At 36.6% G+C, this 24,637-nt stretch overlaps 1 non-coding gene across 1 annotated transcript; it reads left to right on the top strand.

Moving 5' to 3' along the window:
• Positions 1 to 259: 259 nt before the first annotated feature.
• Positions 260 to 398, top strand: LOC129772041 (U4 spliceosomal RNA). The gene has a single exon (XR_008742548.1). It is a non-coding gene; the product is annotated as a U4 spliceosomal RNA (small nuclear RNA).
• Positions 399 to 24,637: the final 24,239 nt, after the last annotated feature.

Below are 24,637 nucleotides of genomic sequence, written 5' to 3'. Positions count from 1 at the left end.
GAAATATTGAACTCCCGGCCCCGTCAGGTTGACGCCATATGAGCCTTAATAAAAATATATATTTTGGATAAAAAAAAAAAATCGCTAAAAAATGGCTGAATGACTTGACTTGGAGAACACGAAACATAATAAACAACATTAATTCGAAAAGGTCGCCGCCACTAAATAGTCGACTGTGTATTTTTTGAAATCCCTTCAATATCGGTATCAAATGAAATTATTTGACTAATAGAATACAGTACATCATGAAAATATTTCTAGCTTTGCGCAGTGGCGATATCGTAACCAATGAGGTTTTACCGAGGTGCGATTATTGCTAGTTGAAAAAAAATGAAAATATTCCGAAGAAAATTAGGTAAGAAATAAACGTTGAATTTCCATTATCCACAAGTAAGTTGTTTCATCATATACCCCACGATTTTATTTTAGTTTCATCATTGCCCTAGATCAATGAAGGAACGGTTGTGATACCTACTACCTGCTACTTACCAAATTATTTTCTAGCTCTTTGTACGTTAAACCGTTTAACTTAAAAAGTTTTTTTACTTAATTTATTTTCTAGTTTTTTCGTAAATTATCTGTGTCATTAGTATACTTCTCTACATTAAAACCATTCAAAACATTTATGTTTTTTTTCAAATTTTGTTCCTGACCTAACTTTCTTCGGAATATTTCGATGATGTACTGTATTCTATTAGTCAAATCATTTCATTTGGTATCAATATTGAGAGGATTGAAAAAATAACATAGTTGACCATTTTATGGCGGTGACCTATTCGAATTTATGTTGTTCATAGTGAAGTGTATTCTCCAAGTCAAGCCATTCAGCGGCGGCCAAATTAAATTTTTCCGAAACATGGAATACGCAGTTTTATAATGACAGTAGAGTTAAAGGGATTTTCCGAATTTCAGATCAATCAGTGATCAGAAACGGGGTAAAATATCAATTAATGTGGCACAACCCTACAAACGCTCAAACATACATACAAACAGGGCAAGCTGAATGGAACCATTAAAAAGTAATTGTTTAATTGGGAACTGCGGTCATCTTGGATTTGGATTTTTTATGATCTACTGTGTTCTACCAGTCGAGCACTTACATTTGACACCCATATTGTTGGGGGTCTGAGAAAATATGTAATCCCCCATTTTGTAGTGGCCGTCAACTTGGATTTGCATTTTTTCAAAAATAACTGTATTCTACTAGTCAAGCCCTTTCATTTGATACCCATATTGAAGGGGTTCTGAGAAAATATGAAATCCGCTGTTATACAAATGAAACACAAATTTCTGCATAACTCAAGAGCTAACCAAGCAAATGGAACCAATTTCGGTGTATGGATGTTGTAGGGGGCAATACACGTTGACATTCCTCCCCCTCCTTAAGGGGAGAGGGGTGGGGTGCTGCATTACTCGAGAATCAATCACGCAAACGGAACCAAATTTGCGATGTGAGGATTTTTGGGTACGAGAAATGTTTCTATGATGGTATGACACTCCTCCCTTCTTTGGAATGGAGGGGAGAGGGGGTTTCCAAAAAATTAAAACACATATTTCAATCAAACATATCCCAACCAAACATGACAATTGAAAATTTTCGGGAAACTCTGAAGGAAAATGGGAAAATTTGCGAAAATTCAATCCCCATATGTTCTACAATTTCATAGTGACAAGCGTTGTTAGTCCATTTGATGTTTGCGCTAACGAAAATGATCTTTGTTCGAAAGTGGAAATTGATTTTAATGTGATAAAACTCACTCCTATAGCTTCTTCTATCTATATAAATAAAAATGGATCGCCGAATGTGTTGATAACAGAAAAACTCGAGGAAGGAATTGTCCAATTTAGGGCTGTATTTATTCCACTAAATTCTGATATAGTACGCTTCTTTATTATAGATAAGATAAATGCGCCGCAAAAGATACAAAAAAACATCTGAAACGTTATAAGTGAACGTAGGAGTGGTTTGATCGATGATTCATTCAGAGAATTTTGATGAGTGGAAAAGTCGATTGAATTTTGAAACTGGTCGAGCAATACATGCAATCCATTGTACTAAAAATCAACAATCAGATAGTACGGAATCATTTAAAAAAGATCGACTAAGCAAAGAAACTCGATGTTTGAGTACCAGACGAATTACATCTTTTTCTCAGGTTCCGCTTAACCCAGTGGTCCTATATTTCTCGAATGGACGAAGCTCTGGCACCACCTGTACGTTATTTTCGGCACTCTTTTGCTAATTTTCAAGTTCACAGTACCGGAAAAACTTGCTTTTCAAACCACAGGTACAGATTGTGTTTCAAATGAAACATTTATTGAATTGAGTAGTTAGAAAAAAGTAGTTTTCGTTACCCATCAAGTAACCGAACTTCTGCATCGTGATGTACCGCTTTCGGAATCGTGTTTTGGCCGCCTTGCCGAACTAGTGGAACAAGAGAACTAGTGGAAAGCAATGACTCCAGGTCACGAGACCTGAAGTCATTGCTTTCCACTAGTTCTTTAGCTCGAGTTGTAGACCATATTCTCCGCTTATTTGAGACATCTTATTCTCATCCCTACAGAATGATGAGTATTCTGGTTTTTAAATGCACGATTAAAAATAATACGTCAAGTTTATGTCGACCAAATTTTAATCGTGACATATTGTTGGAAAACCGGGTTGTTGGTGCTTCTTTTCTGTTTCCCAAAAAAAAAATTCGCTCAGCATTTTTGTGAATTATCGATTTGTTCATTAAAATCGCCGTGTTTTAAAACGTGTCACAGATGAAGATGCATTTTCATTCTTACCTACGATTCCCGCCCATCAAATCAGTAAAAAATTACCTTGATTGCACATAATCAAAGAACCGCTAATGGTTTATAAAAATCCAAGAAAATTGTACACGAATAAATTGTTATAGTCGAAGTGCTACATGTGGCTAAATAGAAACAAACAGATTTTTTTCAAATGCTGGAAGGTTTATGGTATCCGAAAATATTGTTACGAGAAAAATTACTGCTACAACATTCCTTAGGTGATACATAATTATTTTAGATCATTCGGCACTTTTATGGAATCGATTTTAACAACCTCATCGAAAGGGAAACTATTGATCAAGGTGGTGCATACGTGTGCAGTAATCTGAAGGATAACCTCAAGGCGAAAATATTTCCGCAACCAATTCACAGCGTTTCGTTGATCCCTTTCGCAGCAAAATATCCCCGTTTATCGACCAGGTACCAGGTTTTGCAACAAAGTTGGCTCGCCACGTAGATTTCAATTAAAAACACATTTGACGAGAAAGGCTCGGCACTTGTTTTCGCGTGACGATGGTTCGGGTTTTAGAGACTACAAGCCTTACGGAGCTATCATTACCGGCGCAGTTCAACCTTCCTTTTGCGAAATCCGCGCAATGCATTATTTGTGCAGTTATGCAGAATGAGAAATCTCATTAAAATTGATCGACTTGTCTGGGAGGTGTTGCTCTGGCAAGCGAACATGAACCGGAAAATGTGGACAACAATGTTAAGGTGCGGAACGGAAAGAAAGAATCCTGTCGCGCCAGTCATCTCTGGTTGATCCCGTTTCGAACCCAGTCACCAGTTGATCGGAGGTAGAATCACATACCACCCGATCAAGGGGACAATCCATACGTGTCAAAGAAGACGCAAAACGTGATCCTCATCCATTCATCAAAAGCTGATTCGAATACCAGAAAGACGTCGTTTCGAGTGAGAGGAGACCTTCGACTGAAGCATCGTATGAGTGGGTATGACTCGCCAACGTTCCACAGCATAAGAATGTAATTTTTGGGTGCGAGTACAACTTGCAATTAGTGCAAACATTGTAACCGAACGAAATAACAATGTTGCATTCTTGCACACACCTTTTCGCTGGGGGTAATGATAGGTGCAGCGGGCGGAGCTGACGGGAAATGACATGATATTGAGTGATATTAAATGTGGCTCTCCCGATAAGTTCTCGAGGGGATCATTTCGAACGAGAAAAAGGGGATATAATTGAAGAAAATTACCTGAAGAAACTGTTAACTTGCTCAGGATTGTAAAATATGTGTTTTCAAAAAAAAAAGACTGTTCTCGTTATATCAATGAGTATCATACGGAAATGGTATCGACATTTACCCTAATGTTCATTCTACACCGTAGTAACGCAACCTTTTGTTTGACATTTCAACAATTACACTGAACTCGGATCCTCGGTAGCGAACAATTGTCCTCAAAAAGTACCTGTTCCTGATATAAAGGGCCCATACAATAGCTTCCATTTTCGATAGCTGTATTATTGGCGGAGAGAACAAGACATTTCAAGAGGCACCCACGACCACCCCCGAATGGAATACAATGACGAGCAAATCAGAAATCCTGCATGGAACACTGCACTGCCACCACCAACAATAGGGGGTTCAGCAAAATGAAAGCTTGTTCGTCACATGCTAACTTCCGCAAACATTTCACCCTCCTGGAATCATATACTCCAAAATCTGTCAAAATACGACGAAAAAAATCACCCCCTTCCTCTTTAGTAAAAATCTTTTGTGGCGTGAGCAGACAACAGCATGAGTAAAATCAAACACTGCCAATTGATTCGAACAAGGAGGATGTGATATGAATGTGGATGTGAACTTTCAGTTGCAGAAAAAATAATAATTCAGCAGCAGTTGAAGAAGAGTAGCGAAGGATCGAACGCAGCATAAAAATCTAAATAAATAAAGAATATTCCGCCCAGGCGGCAGTATTTCCACGTTTTATCCAATTTGATGTGTGCCTTTGAGTGGTGAAGGAAGCGCTCGCAAATACGCGGAAGAGGGTGGGTTTTTTACATTCTTCTACAATGATGTCATACAATGTACTTTGAAAAAATGTATATACAGGTCGGACTCGATTTTCCGTGAATCGATTATCCGGAGTATTATATTTTTGATTTTCCTAATTTTAAGATCGGAAATTCTGAATAATTTGTATAATAATTCCATTTTGTATATTCAATATGGGCTTGACTAACTTGACTAACTTGACTAGTAGAACACATTCATTTATGAAAAATGCAAATCCAATATGACGGTCACTACAAAATGGCGACTATGTATTTTTTTGCAATCCCCTCAATATTGGTATCAAATGAAATGACTTGACTGATAGAATACAGTACATCATCAAAATTTTCCGAAGAAAGTTAGGTAAGAAATAAATGGTCATGGAATGACAGTAGAATTAAAGGTGTCTTCCAAATTTCAGATCAATCAGTCAACAAGAACGGGGTCTTTTTAAACGGTTTTATTTAGCTTGCCCTGTAACCTGTAATCTGTTTGTATGCTTGTATGTTTGTAGGTTTGTAGGTTTGTAACATGTTTGTCTGTAACGCTTTACCACATTAATAGAAATTTGAAACCCTCCCTGTTGACCGATTGATCTGAAATTTGGAACACACCTTTATCTCTGAAGTCATTATAAAACTGCGTATTTCATGATCTTGAAAATCCAAGATGGCGGCCGCCACAAAATGGTGGATTACATATTTTCTCAAAACCTTATCAATATGGGTTTTTCCAAAACCCCATCAATATGGGTATCAGATGAAAGGGCTTGACTAGTAGAATACAATTATTTATGAAAAATGCAAAACCAAAATGGTCGTCACCACAAAATGGCGGCATATATATATATATATATATATATATATATATATATATATATATATATATATATATATATATATTTTTTTTTTTTTTTTTTTCAAAACTCTATCAATATGGGTATCAAATGAAAGAGCTTCACTAGTAGAACATAGTTACATTTGTTACCCATATTGATGAAGTTTTGAAAAAAATATATATGGCGCCATTTTGTGGTGGCGGCCATTTTGAATTAGTATTTTTCATAAATAACTGTATTCTGCATTTTTTCATATATTTTTTGGAAAGCTGAGAATTTTTTACACAACATATCTGAAAACCAGAAAGGCGTTTTTTTTCGTTTTTAAGTTATGATTTTTCAAAGTTTACCGCAATTATTTCGTAATTATTCATTGTACTTATTATTTGTAGTTTTCATGGTTTCGGGACCAAGGACGCTATAGTTTTTTATATTTTTTCTTAAAGGTTGAGTTTTTTTCGCATAACATATCCAAAAATCCGAGAGGCGTTTTTTTAGTTTTTGAGTTAATATTTTTATATTTTTTTAGTTAATATTTTTTTCTTTCTTTATTAAAGAGATTTTCAGCCAAAGGCTGGTTCATCTCTACGTATTTGGGTTATGATTTTTCAAAGTTAAAATGTTTTTGTTTGCACAGGTGGCTTAATGGGTAGAAAATAGGAATAGGTATAGTTATCGGTAGAGATTAAAGACAATGAAAAACATGTATCAGGTAAAGGCAGGAAATGTAGAGACGACTAGTGAGTAGGAATTAAAATTGTATAAAGACCGGAGAAATGACGAACAAAAATCACTTGGAATACCGATCGCAGTAAAAAAAGTTGTTTTCTCAAACTAAAACACGCAGCTGAAAACGAGACTTTGATACTTCAAAAAATGTTGATGGCAAGGTATATATACAACGAAGATTGGTGATATGTAATTTACAAGAAGCTTACGCCATTTTCGAAGAACAATATCCTGCAATTAACACTTTACCGACCGGTAGCGGTTCGAACATACTATGCCCTTTTCACCGCCCATTCAGCCGCAGATCGTCCGAAACACTACTAAGTGTTTGCTAAAGCTAAAGTCATGAGAAAAGCACCGATTATATGAATAAAGAATACGAAATGCTTGCTGCTTGCTACTTGTCAGCCTAACCTAACCAAATCTAACAGAAAGATCGAAAGTCGAATAATCGACGGCCGGTTGGTAAAGTGTTAAGATAAGGTTTTCAATGTTTGCAAGTAACCGCCCAAAGCATTGCATTCTGGCAGGAACGTGTGGTACACACTCGTATGCGTATGTTTTTATCACCAAAATATCAAACTAATTTTCAAAACTCTTCATGATAGAATGGCACTTCCAGCTGATGTAAAATCATACCTCTTTGCACCAACCCCACAGAACAGTGTCGATTAAAAACATGTAAACATTGCCCAGGTACTGAGAATTTGGGCTCAGAAATGGTTACTATTCTGGCCGATAGGAATGTGGAATCCTTACAATTTCAACAATAGCGTCAAGCTGACCGTTGCATCATGGATTTAGTGGAATTGGAAACTCAAGAATTCATAGACATGTTTCTGGATAAATTATCTGATTTATCATCACAGCTGAACAACAAGGGAGATATTTGAAATATGTGAAAACTAACTTGAAAGTGACGGAATGTGTAATAATTTGTGATTTTTCTGAAAATTTTTCATTTGTTGCACAAGACGCTGTACAAGGTTTTCAAGGTTTTTTACTTCAGACTTAAAGTTTACCAGTTTCACGGCAATCGCGGAGTCTTCCAAGCATAACCATGTTGCAGTTCGTTTATTCGTTGTAGATTTTGTTAATTTTTTCAAAAGGAAGTTGCCTCACCTTAAGACTTTTTCTCAGATGGATCAGGTAGTCAGTACAAAGATAAGGTGACAGCCTTTAATTTGTGCCAAATAAAAAAAGAGTTTGGAATAGATACGGAATAGAACTTTGTCGCCACATGCCATGGGAATGGTCCATGTGACGCTTTAGGAGGAGTTTTGAAGCGAAATGCTGCTAAAGTAAGTTTACAGGGCCATCACATTACAACTGCAAAAGAATTTTATACATGGGCGATTTTCAAAACAGATACGAAAATGCACTATGGTTTTTTTTTTCAGAGACAAGATATAAATCAATGGAAAGAAAACTTAAAACCCGTTATAATCACGTGAAGTGAATTTCCGGAACTCAGTTATATCATAAAACTATGACCGGAAATCATAAAACTATGACCGGAAAATGAAAATTATATTATCGTAAACCGATTCTCGTTCTCGGAAAAAGAACATTCTGTGTAACTGTAAAAATAGCTTTGAGCATGCTTTATACCTAGAATAAAAAATATGAAAAATATAACAGATGAATTTTAATTTCTACCCACTAGTCGTCTCTACTTGCCTACTTGCCTTTACCTGAGATAACTTTACCTGGTACATGTTTTTCATTGTCCTTGATCTCTACCGATAAATATACCTATTCCTATTTTCTACCCATACAGCTACCTGCGCAAAAACATTTTAACTTTGAAAAATCATAACTCAAAAACTAAAAAAAAACGCCTCTCTAATTTTTGTATATGTTATGTGAAAAAAAATCAGCTTTCAAGAAAAAATATAAAAAATATAGCGCGCTTGGTGCCAAAACCATGTAAGCTATAAATAATAATACAATGAATAATTACAGTACACTTTGAAAAATCATAACTTGAAAACAAACAAAAACAGCTTTCCAAAAAAAAATTAAGTAATTTAGCGCCTTTGGTCTCGAGAACATGAAAACTTTAAAAAACAAATACAATCATTAACAACGAAACCAAAAATTTGTGCAACTCTGGTATTCCTTTCAAAAAAAGATCAGCTAATTGGCTTTAATTTGATATGTCGATCATTCAAATCGGCTCAGTAGTTCAAAAGTTATGATAAAAGTCATTTTTTGAAAAAAGTGGAAAAAATTGATTTTTCGAACCACCCTGAAATGGAAATGGTCACTCTAACAAAAAAAAAAAAAAAAAAAAAAATACGGGTCTAATGATTTGCGTCAAAGAACAAAATTTCCACTTCCCACAAAAATCTGAGAACCACTATATCGGCTTGACATGGAATGGCTGTATTATGGGGTTCTGAGAAAATGTGTAATCCACCATTTTGGATTTGCATTTTTCATAAATAACTGTGTTCTTCGATACCCCTATTGATGGGGTTTTGGGAAAACCCAAATTGACGGGATTTTGAGAAAATATAATCAGGATCATGGAATACGTTTTATAATGACACCAGAGACAAAGATGTGTTCTAAATTTCAGATCAATCGGTCAACAGGAAGGGGGTTAAATTTCCATCAATGTGGCACAGCGTTACATAATTATATTACGTTTATCGAGAGAAAATTCGTTTTATATGATTCGATTATCCGGTGCTGCCATACAAATGAAACACAAATTTCTGCATTACTCGAGAATTAATCAAGCAAACGAAACCAAATTTGGCATGTGGTGGATTTTGGGTGTAATAAATGATTCTATAGTAGTTAGATACTGCTCCCCTCCTCTTAGGGGGGGGCTGCCATAAAAATGAAAATCAAATTCCTGCATAACTCAAAAACTAATCAACCAAATGGAGCCAAATTTGGCATGTGAAGATTTTAGAAGGCATAAAACGTTTCTATGGTGAATAGACACTCCTCCCCCTCTCTATGGGGAGGAGAGGGGATATTTTCTGTATCAAACATTCATTCCATGTTACGGAGAAACATGTTATTTGCGCTTAGTAAGAAAACGGAAATGTTTGAAGATATTGATAACAAAAAAACAAATTTTGGGCGGGACGAAGTTTGCCGGGTCAGCTAGTAACTAATAAATTCCGTACATTTTACATAAAATATTACATCATTATTGGGTAAAGTGACCAGATGGTCAGAGGTCTAACGCGGGACACAAGAAACAAAATATAGGTTATTTGAACATAAACCATGTGTCCTTGCAATTAAACCTGATCTGTATTATTTCTTTATAAGTATCGGCACTCAGTTGTGATTTTTCGGTGGTTTAGATTTTGTTTACGCCTGAAAATCACTCACTCAGTCAGAGCATTGAGGTCTGGCAAGCACGATTCAAATTCTACAATTTTCTTCCAATTATCGAATAAAATGCTCGAAAATTCCAAGCCATTTTTCATCGATTTTAGTGTTAACGTATGCATTAAAAAAATGGACTAATTTCGGATGGCGATGAAAAAAAAACTACAAAAGATAATTCAACGGAACAAACTTTCCTTAAATCTTAAGTTTACTAAGACTACAACAAAAATGATTCAAGGCTGTTGATTCGCAGTAGCACCACTGTTAAGCAACTTGACGATTTTTTCAAACTGCCAGCTCCACCCCACAGCGAAGTAGTTGGACATCCTGAGGCACTTTGTGTCCGCCAGATATAGCCAATCTAGTTTTTACAACATCCTCTCCCTGTGGCTCCTTAAGCCGGAAGATCGAAGCAACCGACCAAATGGGGCTGGAGAATCTGGCCAAAATGGACATTTTTCTGCGGAAGCTTCAGACGAGACCAGCCGTATCTGAGCAGCTGGCAATCACTCAGAAAGAGTATCTGCAGGTGCTGGTGGAAAACTTCTTTCCGGCGAAAGAAGTGAAAAACTTCTTTTTCACTGGTGAAAAATTTCTTTCCGTGCTCATAATGAAATACAAGACATTCTTGATCCTAGAATTCAACGAATGGCAGGTGACCGGATACTTCACGTTCCCCAGGTAAGCGATGGACACGAATATATCACCCACGTCAAGTTATCGAGGAAGGTCATTTTCTGACAAACGAGAAGGGGATGTCCAAGCCGCTCTTCTTTCGAATCATATGGTGAACTGGTAGATATATAGTACGAAGTGCCTGCTGGAAGTTGCGAAGGTGATTTGGTCTTTATACTGAACCTGTGATCAGTCCATTATGCCAAAAGATCACTGGAGGATGGATCGGCTGGAGATAAACATTGTCGCGAAGACCGCCAACCTTCCCAACATCCCCCATATGCGATCGATAGAAAACTTTTGGGCGAATGGCCAAAATGGAGAGACAGTCGACCACCAAAGCCAGGAAAAGGTAAAAGAACACGCCGACATGCAACTTTTCATCGGCCATAGCTGAGGTTCCGGCCAACTTCCGTAAGGCTGCCAAGCGCTTCATTGACGATACTTCATCAAACAACCCTGCCTCTTCCTGTCCCGTATATACTAGTTCTTCCGGCTTATTGAACACGTTAAGCCCTGATCGAGCTAGGGGACCAAAGATTAACTTTGACTCACATTGGTCCCTACGGGTCAGTAGGGGACTTTTATAAAAATAATGTTCTAATTTTGTTGCTGTCGTTTCCATTTGACACTCTCTTAACAAAAAGTTCACTGTCGGTGCGATGAAACCAGCTCACATATTAATCTTTGGAAGCACTGGAAGCTCTCTTGAACAGTCTGCCAAATAAAAGTTTTTTTTTTAGGTTCATCCATTTAATAAAATCAATATGATCAAATTGTAATATTGAAATATATTGATATCGCGGGACATTTTCGTTTCTTTTGCCAAATGCGGGACGTTTCGCGGGACGTTATCTTACGCGGGACATTTTGTTGAAATGCGGGACGTCTGGTCAGTTTATTATTGGGGCATATTTATTCCCGTGCTCACTCTGACTGTCAGCCATACGCTTGCCAACTTTTTGCATAAGTCACTTCTACGAAGGTAACAAAATGGAATTTTCCGATTCTTCGCACAAATGAAGCAGTGGCGTCATGCTATTGTCGATCTAATGCAATTTTATTAGCTTTCTCCGGAAATCAAACGGATTCGAAAGGCTTTTGATAAAAGACGCCGCTTCTTCGCTGTGTGTACTGAATTCATCCGTTTTCTTTTTTTTCCTTTCTTTTCTTGGCGAGCACAAGTGTTATATTCAATTGCAGTGAGTGGTTCTGAGGAACTGAGAGAAGAAGAGATTTTCTTTGTGTATTTCTGTTGGGAATGCATTACAAACATTACACAGTATCGCTGATAGGGAAGGCTTTTTGTTATAAATAGAGCTCATTGTGGTATGTTACAAATGAAGGCAAATGCATGATCGACAATGATTGCTGCTTTTTCACGATTCGTGAATGTCCCGAGTTCATTGTATTGTGGGTTGGAAGCTAAACAAAATTTCAGAATATGTAACGGGCGTTGGTAAAAGATAGAATCATACGCGTATTACCCAAACGACTGCAATTGTACTAGGTATAATCTTTTATTTTCCCTTAAATCTGTTGATATTCGATTTTGTTCATTCCTATATAAAGAGGAAAGGAACTATCGCAAAAGCCAAATAAAGAATCGTTTACGCACTGATTCCACACCTGAAGAAAATTACCTCACTTTCTTTCCCTTACAATGCGCACACAAAACACGCACAAGGGATCTCTGAAGGGTCCTGAGAAGAGCAAAAGGTTGCAATTATTTGCAGTTTTACGGCAGAGGGGAAAGTGAAGATGCCAGTGGCAGAACAAAGGTCACGGTGATAATTTATTGCCTTCCGATCTGATCGGGGACGGGCCAAAAAGGATCAACCGTGAGCCCCTTTTTGGGATGCGAGCGGAATTTGTCAGTGAGAAGAAAGAGGACTGATATTGATTACCATATTCGGTTCGCGAATGTGGAAGGGTTCAATCGTTGGTGCCGATATTTGCAACTGATTTTCCCACACAAAAATGCCAGCTGGCATTCTCAGTGCTGGAATCTCTCGTCCACGAAGACATGTTTACCTTCAATTTTTCGTGGCAATTTCTGGAAACGTACAGAATCATGCAGATAATGTGAAGTTCGATCGCACGCGCAGTTATAACCAATCTCAGGCACTGTTTTGAAAAGTTTCTTGAAAAAATCATATAATGTGGTTGTTTCCCCAGAATAAGTCAATGGATTTGAAAGTAGTACCTTAATTTGCCTTTGGAAGGCAGATGAATCCAGTGGCAGCATTTAAGAGGGGACCCCGGTCTGGAAAATCAGAAAAAAATGAATTATTGTTTTATTTTTCATTTTTGGGAAGCTTATGCCCTCACGAATGTTGTCCTTCAAGGATTTTTCTATATTTGATTTCGTTGGAAAGTTACAGCCAAAAGAATGAAATCACCTCAAGGGATATAGTATTGCTGTACGAATTTTAAATCGCGTTTTTCTCGAAACCATGTACTGGTGGTATCGATATCTCAGGATCTACTCGACCGATTTGGCTGAATTTTGTTTATCAGCATGCAAAAATAAATTATATAAGGCGTTACACAGCGGTTTTTTTGATGTCTAATTTTTTTCGATTTTTGAAAAATCTCTATTTAGAGATTTTTCATGAAAAATATCTAATTTTTAACAAAAATGGCCGCCGTTTTGGCAATTATTCGAATTTTCAAAAATCCCTATGTAACGAAGGTATTATATTTAGGTATTGTCCTAAAGTTTCAAAATATTCATTGGAATTCATTCTGCGATACCCCGTTGCTTCAGAATCGGTACCACTGTAGAAATTCGCCCAGTAGACCGATCCTTTTGCAATTTAAGACAGTAAAATAAAAACTATTAAACAACTTTTGGCATTTTCTTTTTATTCATACTTCGAGCCCAAGCCCGTATGCTCGCACCTTCCTCTTTACCCCGTCCATAAGATTCTGTACAACGTCAGGTTGTAGTTTTTTTTTTTTGAACAGAAATCCATTTTCTCTTGAAGTCCGCCTCCGATTTGACAACTTTTGGATTCTTCCGGAGGGCTGCTTCATAATCGCCCAATATTTCTCTATTGGGCGATGCTCCGGCGCGTTGGGCGGGTTCATTTCCTTTGGCACGAGAGTGACCCCGTTGGCTTCGTACCACTCCAACACGTCCTTTGAATAGTAGCACGAAGCGAGATCCGGCCAGAAGATGGTCGGGCCCTCGTGCTGCTTCAATAGTGGTAGTAAGCGCTTCTGTAGGCACTCCTTAAGGTAAACCTGCCCGTTTACCGTGCCGGTCATCACGAAGGGGGCGCTCCGCTTTCCGCAAGAGCAGATCGCTTGCCACACCATGTACTTTTTGGCAAACTTGGATAGTTTCTGCTTGCGAATCTCCTCCGGAACGCTGAATTTGTCCTCTGCGGAGAAGAACAACAGGCCCGGCAGCTGACGAAAGTCCACTTTGACGTAGGTTTCGTCGTCCATTACCAGGCAATGCGGCTTCGTCAGCATTTCGGTGTACAGCTTCCGGGCTCGCGTTTTCCCCACCATGTTTTGCCTTTCGTCGCGGTTAGGAGCCTTCTGAACCTTGTATGTACGCAGGCCCTCCCGCTGCTTGGTCCGCTGGATGAATGAACTTGACAAATTCAGTTTATTGGCGACATCCCATGACCGAACTTCTCGGATCACGTCTAAACAGCTTAACTACGCGCTTGTGATCTTTTTCACTGACGGAGCATCCATTTTTGCCGTTCTTCCAGTCGATGGTTAGGTTCTCGAAGTATCGTTTTAGTACTCTGCTGACCGTGGATTGGACGATTCCCAGCATCTTACCGATGTCCCGATTTGACAACTCCGGATTCTCGAAATGAGTGCACAGGATTAATTCATGACGCTTTTTTTCGTTCGACGACATTTTTCCAAATTCACGAAAAATTGACAGTGAAGCATGGCCAACGTGATCTATACACTCTTATCTGATTATAAGCGAAAGCTGAAGATATAATTCCTATAAATAAAATTTCTACAGCGTTTTTTCCGTGATGCAATTTGATGTGACACACCCTTTACCACGTGGACAACTTTAGAGGGCGTTGGGGGTTAGAAATGTCCACGCCTGTCCACGGGGAGGTGCAAGAGGGTACACACTGAGTCCACGTGGACAGGATTTTTTTTGTTTCAAAACTATCCTTATTTATCAACAAACGGATTGAGCCGCCTGGGATTGCTGCCCAGTCAAACGTTCATAATTTTTTTTTCTCATGTCATTGATCTTCTTCAATGAAATCTGTATCATAAAATGTCTCACGTGAACTGTGAGTGACTAAGCTACTTCCTATGCATAAGGGGTATTCATAAACTCTCATTGCCCAAAACTATAAAAATTAAACGATTCCAAAATGGTTGAGATTCCCTGTTATGCGTAATTTTCATCAAATATCTGTTTTATTTGTGATATCTCGAGAACAGTTAGTTCTAGGATAATACTGTCTGTATGAAGGATATCAGTGTGGTGTCAACACACTGTTATCCTTATTGTTATTTTCCATTAAATTTTTTGTTTTACAACAGAATTTTATGCAATTTTTTTTCAAATGAAATTCAAAATTATAATTCTTCTATTTTAAATTAAAAAAATAATTCTTTCGTAGTTGAGATTTGACCATAAATGTGGAAGGTTTTCTCATCAAATATGATTCTCCATCGTCCAAAATATTCAGGATCAGTTACCTAAGAACCTGTTTATAACAATATTTTGAACAGATATAATAGTTTTCGATATTTTATTCAGTTTATGAGAAAATTTTCTCAACAATTTAAACATTTAAACAAAACATAAATAATTTTAATGGAAAGTTCATTGATTTCTTGTTTCGATCGGGTAGCAGGTTTCAAAGCTATGATTTTTCGGAAAAATGAACAAATTTGAAAAAAGGGAAGGATCGGGCAGCAGCTGATTAATTTGGCGTTGTATTGCTCTCTAGTAAACCGATAGAATTGTATAAGTGATGTTTTGATAAGGATTTAGGCGGAGGAAAACTAAAGAGCAATACAAATAACTTTTCGGGCAGGGTTAGTCAAAAATCAATGAGCCATGAGTGAACCATGAAACTCAATGCAGTATGGACAATGAGCAGTTGAAAAATAAAAAATAAATTAATGCGCTATAAGTACCCACTGAAAATTTCCCTGATCTATTGCGGAAAAGGTTTCGTATTGTGCTGACGACTAATAGTGAATCGAGTGTGTAAATGATCGTATCTTGGAGAGGGCAAAGAAAACTCGACAAAACAAATTGAGGAGCAGAATGTGACATCGAAAGTGACATCGAATTTTGAGTGATTTTTGAAACGTTGCAATTCTGTTATAAAATAATGCATTATCAAGGCAACAATTGAAACATGTATAGAATATTTTCAAGTTTGCAGTGAACAGTTTTGATCATCGATTTGCTCTGCTTAAACAACTTTTCATTTGTTTGTCATTCTATCTGAGGCAAACATAAAAAATGTTTGTTGACGAAATTTGAAAGAGTAGATTTCACTCTATATAATATGTGATTTTCAAAACTATGTTATTTTTTTGTGTTTGAGTAAATTGCAATTGAAATCATGAGTTTTTGGGTAAAAAAATCATCAACAACTTTAAGAAGGACTAAGATAAGATCTGAAAGTCGTACGAAGACAGTTTTGATGTAGAATTTGAAATATAAAAGTTGAAGCAAAAGAAACCGTTTTTTCATGGTTACCCTAATGCAACTTAGATAGAAAGCGCCAAAAACAAATTTATGGGAGATATTTGTTCTTTAGACAAAAACTGTCTTCGACAAAGCTATTACTTACAATAGAGTGCTCATTTTTATGTTATCAAAAACAGGGTGACCAAAATTTTCGATGAAATAAAAAATCTAACTTTCTTATCTTTATAGATAGAGATAAACATAGTTGGACAATGTGGTAGCCCCAGTTATTTTAAACAACTTTGTAGAACAAAGCTTTCTTCTATCTTTTAATATAATCGATTTAGCGCTTTTTTTCTAAGTTGCATTAGGGTGACCATGAAAAAAATGGGTTTTTTAGCTTTCCCTTTTATATTTCAAATTCTACATCAAAACTGTCTACGTATGACTTTTAGAGCTTATTAATTCCAACATTTTGCAATGCAGAACTTGTCAATATATTAATCCTACTTAAAGTTATTGATGTTTTTTTACCCAAAAACACATGATTTTAAATTTAATTTACTCAAACACAAAAAATAACATAGTGTTGAAAAACACACATCATGTAGAGTGAAATATGCTCTTTCAAATGCCTCAATAAACTTTGTATATGCTTGCCCCAGAAAGAATGACAAACAATTGAAAAGAGCGCATTTTTTGGGAAGAAATATCAATAACTTTGAGTGAAGTTGAGATATTGACAAGTTCTGCATCGCAAAATATTTGTATTAGTAAGTTCTAAAAGTCTCCCGGAGATAGTTTGTATGTAGAATTTGGAATAGAAAAGTTAGAGCAAACTAAAAGTTAGAGGACTACAACATTGTAGAACTATATTTACCTCTATATATAAAGATAAGAAAGTCAGGTTTTTTATTTCATCGACAATTTTGGTCACCCTATTTTTGATAACATAAAAATGAGCACTCTATTGTAAGTAATAGCTTTGTCGAAGACAGTTTTTGTCTAGAGAATAACTGTCGAGCTCTAAATGCTAATTTCCACTTAAATACATCTCCTGGACCATTGTGCATTGTTATTGGGAATATATTTTTAAAATCTATAGAAACATTGAAAGGAAATCAAAAACGCCTTATCAAACGCACATCAAACTAAAAATATGTACGGACGTTATCCCTAAACTAGAAACTTGTAGCTTGCAAATGCTGTATTTTTTTAATTTCATGTCATCATTTATAGCGAAGCTACACTGCCGTTTTGCGCATAGTTGCCCCATGTTACTTTTCGACAATTTTCACTTTTCTTCATTAAAGGATGTTTTTATGCCTTGTCTTCCAGAAAAACACAAAAAAAACTTATTGTTTGTTCCCAGATTTTCAAAAAACAATTCTCTCATGTTGATATTCTATGCATAACTGTCCCACCATGTTTTTTTTGTAGATTCATAATAAATGAATAGGTTGAAGTACAAGAATGTTATGTCACGCTTTCAGCAGGGCTAATGCACTCATTTCTGATTTGGAAGAACGAACTAATTCTCAAACAAATAAAAAAAATTAACAGAACTCGTGTACACCTTGTTAGCGAATGACTAATAACATGAGATTTATATTCTGCAAAGGTGTTGCAAATCACTCCCTTCTTCAACACCAAAAAACTTATTGTTTGTTCCCAGTTCCCAGTTCCCATAACTGTCCCACCATGTATTTTTGAACCGTAATCAAGCTTGATTCATACAAGTGGAGGGAACTTTCCAAGTTTCATTAAACAATAGTTTACTGCTTAGAAAAAAAACCCAGTTTATTGCCAAACTGAAATACCTAATGCTTCTGGTAGACAAATATGCTAGAAAACTTTGATTACGTTTTTCTCAGTTGCTAATTTTGGAACATAAGACAACTATGCGTAGAACGGCAGTACAGGCATTCCGAGTTTCGAGTTTCTAGTTTTCATTCTTCAATAGTTTGTCAAAAAAAGATCTATAGATATCAGTGCATGTTTCCTACTTTATCTTTTGTTATCTCGAAATTCTTTTCAATTGATAACAAATAATCTATGCATATAAAATTGTTCTGTTCGTTTTTGTTCGTTTTTGTGCGCTTCAAAACTCGAAAACTTCGGTACTGATGGAGCTCATGTTATGACACAATATACAATCCACTTCAAGGACCTCAGTAAGTTTTAAGATTTCCAGATTGAATAAACACACTTTTGAAACAAAGTTTTTGGGGCCGGGGAAGGTTTTCGTGATAGTTTAAGACCCCTCCCCCTTCTCTAAGAGGGGGCTGCCATACAAATGAAACACAAATTTCTACATAACTCGAGAATTAATCAAGAAAATGAAACCAAATTTGGCATACGGATGTTTTAGGGTGCAACAAATGTTTTCACGGTGGTTAGAGTAAGTAAAATTTGGAACAAAATAAACTTAAATGGGATTTAAATTTAATTTATGCGCAATTCAGTTATTTCCACAATCCGCGTTGACAGCATTGAGCTTCGTTTACTAGTTCGGAGGAGCGTCAAAAAAATAATTGATTTTCACGCGAAATGAACATGTTTTTAAAATTAAAATTATGAATGAAAATTGAATTTTCCGTAACAAAGGGCCTGGCCGGGTAAGGGAGTGAAAAGTGCCCCCAAACCAAATCACAAGCTGTATGGCAAATATTGTAAAGGATACTAAATAAGAAATTTTGGCGGTTTATTTGAACCCCTATGTGGTTTGACGTAGAATCTATAGTGAAAAACGTACTTTTTCGTTTATTTCAAGCCATCCTCAAAAGATCTGAGATAAAAATTTGAAAAAAGTACTGAATGTGCATCATACTACGGTGTATCAAGAAAAATTATTAAAAAAAAATTCATCAAAAATTTTAGTACCGAAAAAAATATTGAAATTTTGAAATTTTTTTTTTTGGGATTTAGAGGTTCAGTACTTCTCTAATTTATATTGAAATGTGTTTCTACGGTTTTTTTAGATATGTGTGAATTTTTTCAGATTTTTTTCAGTGTTGCGCGGTACCAACTTTTTTTTTATTTCCAAAGAGTGATTAGGTAAGGGAGTAAAAAGTGCCCCCTAACCAAATCACTAGCTGTATGGCAAATATTGTAAAGAATATTAAATAAGTAATTTTGCCGGTTTATTTGAGCCCCTATGTGGTTTGACGTAGGATCTATAGTGAAAAACATACTTTTTCGTTTATTTCACGCCATCCTCAATAGATCAGAGATAAAAATTTGAGAAAAATACTGAAAGTGCATCTTATCACGGTGTATCAAGAAAAATTATCAAAAAAAATATCATCAAAAATTTTAGACCCAAAAAAAATATTCAAATTCAGATTTTTTTTTTGTGTATAAGAGGTTCAGTATCACTCTAATTCATATTTAAATGTGCTCTTACGGCTTTTCTAGATTGATAAATATCTTCAAGCTGTTTTTTTTTTCAAATATCTAATAATAAAAATAAAATAATAAGTAAAAAATACATAGTGCAAAAAAATGTTATAGATTTTCTGGCATTTCGAAATTTTGAAAAAAAATATAACTTTGAGACCCACTTCTGCTGAAATTTTTATTTAAATTCGTTCGTATGTGTCTTTTTTCTACATGTGGCGTAATTTTTCCTGAATTTTCAAGAGCATTGCGAGACACAAAAATAATTTTCTTCATCGTCTACATTATTTTTTTTTCTTGGAATCGATTATTTTATTGTATTCGTGGTTTTCAGTTGTAAGATTAAAATTTAAAAAAAAAACAAATCGGATATGTGGTCTCAAAGTATTTTTTTTAAAATTTCGAAATGCTAGATAATCTATAACATTTTTTTTTGTACTGTGTATTTTTATTATTAGATATTTGAAAAAAACAGCTTGAAGATATTTATCAATCTAGAAAAGCCGTGACCACTCGGCTACGGGAGCACTAGTACTGAATCTCTAAATCCCAAAAAAAAAATTTCAGAATTTAAATATTTTTAGTACTAAAATTTTTGATGAAATTTTTTTTTTTGATAATTTTTCTTGATACACCGTGGTAAGATGCACATTCATTATTTTTTTCAATTTTTTATCTCTGATCTATTGAGGATGGCGTGAAATAAACGAAAAAGTACGTTTTTCACTATAGATCAAACGTCAAACCACATAGGGTTCCAATAAACCGCCAAAATTTCTTATTCAATATCCTTTACAATATTTGCCATACAGCTAGTGACTTGGTTTGGGGGCACTTTTTACTTCCTTACCCGGCCAGGCCCTTTATTTCATTATAATTATTTTTATATATAATGGAACAAATGAAATTATATTTCATTGAAATGAAAAACACTTTTTTTACTGCAGGTGGTGAAAAAACTTGTACGAAAAATGTTTCTGAAATAACTTGATATTAGGGTAAATGATTTTGGTTTGTCCAATTTGGGGTGTTTTTACGCAACTAGTAAATGCAAATCGATTTTTCTTCATGAAAATCACACATAATCGATACGAGTTTGGGTTTGTTGAAAAGCCCCAAGTCTCTAGTTGCTAATACCATAAGGTGTTGAAATTATAAGGTGTTGAAATTATTCAAATTTTTATGTTTTTTAACGATTTTCCTGAAAGAAGAATTATGATCATGGTTTGACCACCTCTGATCATGGTTTGCCCAAAAAAATGATCATGGTTTGTCCGGTTTTAGAAATCTCCATTTTTGAATGAAAACATTCGAATTCACAATTAGATGTTGCATTTATCATTGCTTGAGTTTACTGTCATCATATTGATTCATTCATAATTTAGGCTTTCTTCAGAATATTGCCTTTTCTTGGGCATTTTAGAAGTGTTCACCTCAACACAATCAACACAGAAAAACCATACTTCTGCTATGCGCGAAGCACACCATAAACAAACATAAACAAACTGCAGCGCGCCAAGCGGTTGCCATAGAAATCATGTGGACAAAACAACATTATTGAATTGGACAACTCATGATCAGAATTGAGTTCATCAAAATGCGTTAATTTAATGGTTTAGCTATGTAAATCCGATACAAATGGTGAGCAAGCATGATGTTTACAATATTTATAAGTGTTGTAATCCAGAAAAGGTCTGAATACGTGCCAAATAATCATCTGGTGATCGATTAAAAGTTAGCTCGCGTGAGGGGCGCATTGACACAAATAGAAGGTGTATTTTATAATCCTTTAAAACGTGTGATTTCGTAAAAATATACTATCAAACTACTATAAATCATGTAAAAGGCAATTTCATTTATATGTTTCGAAACATTAGAAGGCCTTATTTGACACAGGAGCGCTGAATTAGAGCATTCAAAAAAGTGGGCAAACCATGATCATATTTTCGACTGGACAAACTAAGATCATTTACCCTATAACGAAAAGTTTCAGTAACACTATTGGAAATATATAGAATAGACAAATGGTTGAACGAAATTAAGAAATAATGTTTCAAGTAATTAAATAACATGATGTAAAAATTTTCATTCAAATTTTAACATTTGAAACTAGCTTTGTGTGTTCAAATCTGATAGAGGTTACACTAACGAGTTTGGGACCCAAATTATGGTCCCTAATTGAAAGTCGCCACCAGACGTCGACAGTGTTCCTCTGTCATCGCGAACTATTCTAATAAAATAAGGAAAAATGTCAACGTGGAACAGGGGGAGGTATATGAAAATATCCACGTTTGTCCACGGAGGGGGAGGGGGAGTCTAGAATCGTGCTTTTTCTATCCACGTGGTATGTGGACAGCCCCTTATCCGTGCTCTCAAAAAATGAAAAATACTTTTTCAAATGTACCTTAAACAATAACCAAAATACACGAACACTTTACTTTATTCGTAGCATCCGAAAAAAATCCACGAAAATTCATTATAAAGGGTGTGTCACATCAAATTGCATCACGGAAAAAACGCTGTAAAAATTCGCCCAGTAGACCGATCCTTTTGAAAATTTTAGACAGTAAAATAAAAACTATTAAACAACTTTTGGCATTTTCTTTTTATTCATACTTCGAGCCCAAGCCCGTATGCTCGCACCTTCCTCTTTACCCCGTCCATAAGGTTCTGTACAACGTCAGGTTGTAGTTTTTTTTGAACAGAAATCCATTTTCTCTTGAAGTCCGCCTCCGATTTGACAACTTTTGGGTTCTTCCGGAGGGCCTGCTTCATAATCGCCCAATATTTCTCTATTGGGCGAAGCTTCGGGTTGGGCGGGTTCATTTCCTTTGGCACGAAGGTGACCACGTTGGCTTCGTACCACTCCAACACGTCCTTTGAATAGTAGCACGAAGCGAGATCCGGCCAGAAGATGGTCGGGCCCTCGTGCTGCTTCAATAGTGGTAGTAAGCGCTTCTGTAGGCACTCCTTAAGGTAAACCTGCCCGTTTACCGTGCCGGTCATCACGAAGGGGGCGCTCCGCTTTCCGCAAGAGCAGATCGCTTGCCACACCATGTTCTTTTTGGCAAACTTGGATAGTTTCTGCTTGCGAATCTCCTCCGGAACGCTGAATTTGTCCTCTGCGGAGAATAACAACAGGCCCGGCAGCTGACGAAAGTCCGCTTTGACGTAGGTTTCGTCGTCCATTACCAGGCAATGCGGCTTCGTCAGCATTTCGGTGTACAGCTTCCGGGCTCGCGTCTTCCCCACCATGTTTTACCTTTCGTCGCGGTTAGGAGCCTTCTGAACCTTGTATGTACGCAGGCCCTCCCGCTGCTTGGTCCGCTGGACGAATGAACTTGACAAATTCAGCTTATTGGCGACATCCCGGACCGAACTTCTCGGATCACGTCTAAACTGCTTAACTACGCGCTTGTGATCTTTTCACTGACGGAGCATCCATTTTTGCCGTTCTTCATCTTCCGGTCGATGGTTAGGTTCCCGAAGTATCGTTTTAGTACTCTGCTGACCGTGGATTGGACGATTCCCAGCATCTTACCGATGTCCCGATGAGACAACTCCGGATTCTCGAAATGAGTGCACAGGATTAATTCACGACGCTCTTTTTCGTTCGACGACATTTTTCCAAATTTACGAAAAATTGACAGTGAAGCATAGCCAACGTGATCTATACACTCTTATCTGATTATAAGCGAAAGCTGAAGATATAATTCCTAAAAATTAAATTTCTACAGCGTTTTTTCCGTGATGCAATTTGATGTCCGCTTTATTCCTACCTTCCAGACAGGCGTCCCCTCTCAAGGCAATTTCAAAACAATGTAGTCTTGTCGAGGCATTTGATTGCGATCTAATTCACTGCCAAAGTGCAGCTTTGAATTTACTTCAATGTGCCAAAAACAAAGCGTTAAGTCGTTATTTCGTGATCATACATAACATGCGCTAATGTTGCTTCAAATGGGGTCGATTAGGATCTGATCGGAGTTTGTTTGCTGTTGCTTGGTGTCGTGGTAATGAAAGTACATTATTAAAGTTTCACATTTGATCATTGCATGGAAGCGCTAAGTGTATTTTAATGACGCGACAAACATCCCAACGCAGTTAATTCTAATATCTTGTTCCTGCTGTCTTGCGACCTTCGCGATCAAGGAGGAAATAATCAGACATATCGTCAAGTTGTCTGTGTGCATCTAATTATGTAGTGATGGATACAATCGATTTACATCGAACAATCATATAACATTTGTGAACCTCATATAGTTTAAATTTGAATCCACCTAACCAGAATTGGATTGAAGAATTGAATTGAATTCTACGCAGAAGGTTCGATCACAAAGGGAAATTTTTTTTATATATTATTTTAGTAAGACTCTTAAAAAAACACATAAAATATCAATTGAGTCATTCCCAATTGCATTCACAGCAGACCACATTGACTTACCATCAACACAGAGTCGGAATCTCTGTCCGATAGGTTGTTTCTCTTCGGTTGTCACTGTTCAACAACCCAAAACTCTGTGAAACCCGTTAAACTCCAGAACCAAATTGAACACGTACCTCGCAGAAGCAAACCGAAAGACAACAAACAGAAAGTTACACATTGCATATCATATTTTATGGTTATTACTTCGAGCGGAATCCACTCCTATTATATTTTTGCATCGAACGTGAAACGAGATAGCGGTGGAAAAGGGTGAAAACAAATGAATTCTGTTCGGTGGGACGCGAAGCGTAGCAATTTGAGTTTCATCCCCTGCCAGCAGAGTGCTGCTAGTTTTGCATATGTGCACACACACAAACACACATTTGGTACGACCCCAAATGCAACGCTAGGAAGCAGCGATCCTCGAAGTGAAAGCATTCCGTTCGTGGCGTATTATGGAAAATGGCCAGCCAGAATGTTGGGTTGAGGTGTTATTGAAAGAGAATAGTTCAATGTATGTTTTTCACTGATCGGTCACTGAAGCGGAAAATTATTGAAAGTGATTATGATGGGTTCCCAGTTCGATGACCCGATCACATGTTTACGGCATTTGCTTCAAGCGTCTGAGCTGGAAGGAATTAGGGTTTTGACGGTGGTAAATATTTGTCTCGGAAATTTAGGTTCATGATCCTTTTATTTCCTGTAGAAAACTTTTCAAATTATTGGTTAGGATGTTTGTTCGATACAAG

This window comes from Toxorhynchites rutilus, chromosome 2 (genome assembly GCF_029784135.1).
Source record: "Toxorhynchites rutilus septentrionalis strain SRP chromosome 2, ASM2978413v1, whole genome shotgun sequence".
NCBI lineage: Eukaryota > Metazoa > Arthropoda > Insecta > Diptera > Culicidae > Toxorhynchites > Toxorhynchites rutilus.
The sequence above is the reverse complement of the archived record's forward strand: the minus strand, read 5'-3'. Positions and strand labels throughout refer to the sequence as shown.